Raw genomic sequence first — 6204 nt, 5'->3', positions numbered from 1 at the left:
ATGCTTTGCTTCACCCTCTCTCTCTCTTTTTCCCCTTCCCTATGTTCGTATGTTTTGTTTCTTAACTTCCACATATGAGTGGAATCATGTGGTATTTCTTTCTCTGACTTACTCGTTTAGCATAATACACTCTAGCTCCAAACACGTCATTGCAAACAGCAAGATTTCATTCTTTTTTTGATAGGTTCTTTATAGATTTTGGATACTAACCCTTTACCAGATACGTCATTTGCAAATATCTTCTCCCATGCCATAGGCTGCCTTTTAGTTTTGTTGATTGTTTCCTTCACTGTGCAGAAGTTTCTTTTTACCTTGCTGACAACCCAAAGGTTCATTTTTGCTTTTGTTTCCCTTGACTCTGATGACACATCTGGTAAGAATTTGCTATGGGCGAGGTTAAAGAGGTTGTTGCCTATGTTCTCCTCTAGGATTTTGATGGTTTCCTGTCTCTCATTTATATCTTTCATCCATTTTGAATTTATTTTTGTGTATGGTATAAGAAAGTGGTCCAGTTTCATTCTTCTGCATGTGGCTGTCCAGTTTTCTCAACACCATTTGTTGAAGAGACTTTCCCCCCCCCCCCATTGGATATTCTTCTGTGCTTTGTTGAAGATTAGTTGACCATATAACTGTGGGTTTTTCTGGGTTTTCTATTCTGTTCCACTGATCTATATGTTTGTTTTTATGCCAGTACCATACTGTCTTGGTGACTACAGCTTTGTAATAGAACTTGAAGTCCAGAATCATGATACCTCCAGCTTTGCTTTTCTTTTTCAGGATTGCTTTGGCTATTCAGAGTCTTTTGTGGTTCCATACAAATTTTAGGACTGTTTGTTCTAGCTCTGTGAAAAATGCTGGTGGTATTTTGATGGGGATTGCATTAAATGTGTAGATTGCTTTGGGTAGTATACACATCTTAACAATGTTTGTTCTTCCAATCCATGAGCATGGAATATCTTTCCATTTCTTTGTGTCCTCTTCAATTTCTTTCAAAAGTGTTCTATAGTTTTCAGAGTACAGAGCTTTTACCTCTTTGGTTAGGTTTATTCCTAGGTGTCTTATTGTTTTTGGTGCAATTGTAAATAGGATCAATTCCTTGATTTCTTTTTACGGTGTAATTCCTTGATTTCTTTCATTATTGGTGTAAGGAAATGCAGCAGATTATTCTATGGTGATTTTATATCCTTCGACTTGGATGAATTCATGTATTACTTTTAGCAATTTTTTTGGTGGAGTCTTTCGGGTTTTCTACATAGAGTATTATGTCATCTGCAAATAGTGAAATTTGACTTCTTCCTTGTCGATTTGGATAACTTTTATTTCTTTTTGTCGTCTGATTGCTGAGTCTAAGATTTCCAGTACTGTGTTAAATAACAGTGGTGAGAATGGACATCCCTGTCTTGTTCCTGACTGTAGAGGAAAAGCTCTCAGTTTTTCCCATTGATGATATTAGCTATTGGTCTTTCATATATGGCCTTTATGATGTTGAGATGTGTTCCATCTATACCTATTTTGTTGATGGTTTTTATCAAGAATGGATGCTGTATTTTGTCAAATACTTTTTCTGCATCTATTGAGAGAATCATATGGTTCTTATCCTTTCTTTTATTAATGAGGTGTATCATGTTGATTGATTTGCAAATATTGAACCACCTCTGAAGCCAAGGAATAAATTCCACTTGATCGTGGTGGATAATTCTTTTAATGTGCTGTTGGCTTCGATTTACTGGTATCTTGTTGAGAATTTTAAATCCATGTTCATCAGGGATATTGGCCTGTAATTCTCCTTTTTAGTGGGATCTTTGTCTGGTTCTGGAATCAAGGTAATGCTGGCCTCATACAACGAGTTTGGAAGTTATCCTTCCATTTGTATGTTTTGGAACAGTTTGAGAAGAATAGGTATTAACTCTTCTTTAAATGTCTTATAGAGGGGCACCTGGGTGGCGCAGTCGACTGAAGTTCTGCCTTCGGCTCAGGTCATGATGCCAGGGTCCTGGGATTGAGCCTCGTATCAGGCTCTCTGCTCAGCCAGGAGCCTGCTTCTTCCTCTCCCACTCCCCCTGCTTGTGTTTCCTCTCTAGCTGTTTCTCTCTGTCAAATAATAAATAAAATCTTAAAAAAAAGTCTTGTAGAATTCCCCTGGGAAGCCATCTGGCCCTGCACTTTTGTTTGTGAGGAGATTTTTTTATTACTGATTCAATTTCTTTGCCAGTTAGGAGTCTGTTCAAATTTTCTATTGTTTCCTGTTTCAGTTTTGGTAGTTTGTATGTTTCTAGGAATTTGTTCATCTCTTCCAGATTGCCCCGTTTATTGGCATATAATTTTTCATAATATTCTCTTTGATTGTTTTTATTTCTGTGGTGTTGGTTGTGATCTCTCCGCTTTCATCATGATTTTATTTATTTGGGTCTTTTCTCTTTTCTTTTTGATAAGTCGGGCTAGGTGTTTATCAATTTTATTAATTCTTTCAAAAAACCAGCTCTTAATTTTGTTGATCTGTTCTACTGGGTTTTTTTGTTTGTTTGTTTGTTTGTTTATTTCTGCTCTAATCTGCTGCTGCCTTTAGGCTTTATTTGCTATTCCTTTTCTAGCTTTTTTAGGTGTAAGGTTAGGTTGTGTATTTGAGACTTTCCTTGTTTCTTGAGGTAGGTCTGTATTGCAATATACTTCCCTCTTAGGATCATGTTTGCTGCATCCCAGAGGTTTTAGACTGTCATATTTTCATTTTCATTTGCTTCCATGTATTTTTTTATTTCTTCTTTGATTTCCTGGTTAACCCATTTATTCTTTAGAAGGATGTTCTTTAACCTCCAAGTCTTTGTGGTCTTTCCAAATTTTTTGTTGTGGTTGACTTCAAGTTTCATTACATTGTAGTCTGAAAATATTCATGGTATGATCTCAATCTTTTTGTACTTGTGAAGGGCTGATTTGTGACCCAGTAAGTAATCTATTTGGAGAATGTTTCATGTGCACTTGAGAAGAATGTGTACTCTGTTGCTTTAGGATGAAATGTTCTGAATATATCTGTTAAGTCCACCTGGTCCAGTGAGTCATTCAAAGCCATTGTTTCCTTGTTGATTTTCTGCTTAGATGATCTGTCCATTGCTGTAATGGGGTGTTAAAGTCCCCTACTATTCTAGTATAATCATCAATGAGTTTTGTTATTTGTTATTAATTGATTTACATATTTGGGTGCTCCCAAGTTGGGGGCATAAGTATTTACAATTGTTAGATCTTCTTGACGGATATACCCCTTAATTATGACAGAATGCCCTTCTTCATCTCTTGTTACAGTCTTTGGTTTAAAATCTAGTTTGTCTGATGTAAGTATGGCTACTCCAGGTTTCTTTTGATGTCCGTTAGCATGATAGATGGTTCTCCATCCCCTCACTTCCAATCTCCAGATGTCTTTAGGTCTAAACTGAGTCTCTTGTAGGCTGCATACAGATGGGGCTTGTTTTCTTTATCCATTCTGATACCCTATGTCTTTTGAATGGAACATTTGGTCCATTTACATTCAGAAAGATTATTGCTAGATAGGAATTTAGTGCCATTGTGTTACCTGTAAAGTTGGTGTTTCTGGTGATGTTCTCTGTTCCTGTCTAGCTTTTGTTGCTTTTGGTCTTTCTTTCCCACTCAAAGAGTCCCCTTTAACATTTCTTGCAGGGTTGGTTTAGTGGTCACCAACTCTTTTAGTTTTTGTTTGTCTGGGAAACTCTTTATCCCTCCTTCTATTCTGAATGACAGATTTGCTGAATAAGGTATTCTTGCCTGTATATTTTTCCCATTCAGCGTGTTGAATATATCATGCCATTTTCTTCTGACCTGCCAAGTTTCTGTGGACAGATCTGCTGTGAACCTGAGTTGTCTTACCTTGTAAGTTAAGGACTATTTTTCCCTTGCTGCTTTCAGGATTCTTTCTTTGTGCATTTTGTGAATTTGACTATGATATGTTTTGGTGTCGGCCAGCTATTTTTGAATTTGTTGAGAGTTCTCTATGCCTCCTGGATTTCAATGTCTGTTTCTTTCCCCAGATTAGGGAAGTTTTCAGCTATAATTTGCTCAAATAAACCTTCTGCCCCCTTCTCCCTCTCTTCTTCTTCTGCGACCCCTATGATACGAATGTTATTATGCCTTAATGAGTTGCTGAGTTCACTAAGTCTACATTCATGATCCAATGCCTTTCTTTCCCTCTTCTTTTCAGCTACATCATTTTCGAGAGTTCTATCTTCTATATTACTGATTCGTTCCTCTGTTTCATCCTCCTCGTTGTCATTGCATTTAGTCAGTTTTGCATCTCAGTTATAACATTTTTGTTTTGGCGGGACTAGTTTTTAGTTCTTTTATCTCTGCAGTAAGGGATTCTTTAGTGTCTTCTATGCTTTTCTTGAGCCCAGCTAGTATCCTTATGATTGTTGTTTTAAATTCTGGTTCAGACATCTTATATCTGTTTTGATTAAATCCCTGACTGTGACTTCTTCCTGTTCTTTTTCTTGGGGTGAATTTCTCCGTCTTGTCATTTTGTCTAGGTCGCTGTTTGTGTGTGTATGTGTTAGGAAGGCCTGTTGTATTCCTGCTCCCGAGAGTAATGGCTATATTAAGAAGAAGTCCCATGCTGTCTTGGGCCTAGTGCTTCAGGAAGTGTTTCAGAGTGTGCACTCTGCTGCTGTGTTTTGGCTGCTCCTTTCCTCAGGTCAGTCCTCTGCAGAGTTTCTCCTTGCCTGCAGTGGGGGGTGTTTGGACCTTGTCAACTGGTGGCAAGTTTTAATGAGGTGTGTTTTGGTCTGCTTGTTAAAAGATGCTAGATCCTATTTCCCCTAAAGCTGAAGCTCTGCAGTGCTCTATGATCAGTAGACCTGGTCTTCTGGAGGAGGGCCCTGTTGCGCTGGTTCTCAGGGGGACTTGCCCTAATAAAGATGCACTTTCAGGGCACAGGGTGTGGGGATCGGTGTCAGTGGCTCATGTTGCTCACTGAAATTGGTCTATGCTGATGGGCAGGGGTGGGGGGGTAATGGCATCGCCCTACTCTCTTATCCCGGAGCTGGGAGTTTGCACCCACCACTCTTCAGGAAGCCCTCACAGAAGAGCAAACAATCTTTTCTCTTGTGTCCCCAGCTTCCATCAGATCCCTGCCTTCATCCTGTCTGTGTCCAAGCTGTCTGCCTGCCAGGTGGCATAGTACTCCTGTGTGGCTGGATTTATCTTGGGGCGTGGCTGGGTTTCAAAACTCCAAATTTTAGGGATCTGCATGGTGTGATCCCGTGCTGATCTCTTGGGGGAGGGTCTTGCCTCACTGTGGCCAGTGCTGGTTTGTCAGAGGAGCACTTGCACGACTGCACAGTTGTTCAGAGTTTATGATAAAGTGCAGCAAAAAGTCAGCACCAAGGTTTGCTGCCCTCAACAGGTGTCTCTCTGTTCCTATGCTAATAAACAGGGCAGCACATTGGCTCCCACCAGCTTTTTTGTCCCTGGAGAGGCTGTGCCACATTTCCCAAAAGCACTCCAAGTAGGGGAACTGTTTCTACCCATGTGACACAGGGGATCTTCAGACCCTGCTGTCTGCTCCAAGGCCTCTGCCCTCCGTCACCACAGAAGTACTGCTAAGTCTGCCAGGCACAGCCCTGGAAATGGTGTGGACTTCAAAAACTTCAGACTTTGATCTCTGCTGCTTATAAAAACTTGCAGTAATCAGCCCCTCTTCTTTTCCCAGTCAATGGTTTTGGGGAAGGGTTTTTCTTGTGCAATCCCCTCTATGTTGTTTTCAGTCTCTGTCAGTCTCTCTTTCTCTCACTCCTCCCTCTGTTATCAGAGCTCCCTCCCCTCCACAGCACCCATGATTCTTTTCTCCCCCAAATCACCCCTCTGTAGCTCCTATCTGCCAGGGTGTGTCTATTTTTCTACCTCTAGATGTGCAGTTTGTTCTCTCAATTCTCGGTTGGATTTCTTGGGTGTTCACAATGATTTGGTATTTATTTAGCTGTGTTCAAGGGAGGAGGCAAGCCTAGGATTCCCCCTACTCCTCTGTCATCTTAACTCTTCCTCCCAGAATAATGTTTTTAAATGTATAGAATAAAGTATGCAAGATTACAAAGGAAATCAATATGTTAAAACTTAGTTATCAAACATCTTAAGAACACATTTCTGACATGGTAATAGATGTGCTTCTTTATTAACACCTCAAGTAGCACAGTCCAGCAGTGGGCC

The sequence above is a fragment of the Eumetopias jubatus genome, unplaced genomic scaffold, assembly GCF_037043125.1.
Source record: "Eumetopias jubatus isolate StellerSeaLion01/CBP00866 unplaced genomic scaffold, mEumJub1_p1.0 scaffold_4, whole genome shotgun sequence".
NCBI lineage: Eukaryota > Metazoa > Chordata > Mammalia > Carnivora > Otariidae > Eumetopias > Eumetopias jubatus.
The sequence above is the reverse complement of the archived record's forward strand: the minus strand, read 5'-3'. Positions refer to the sequence as shown.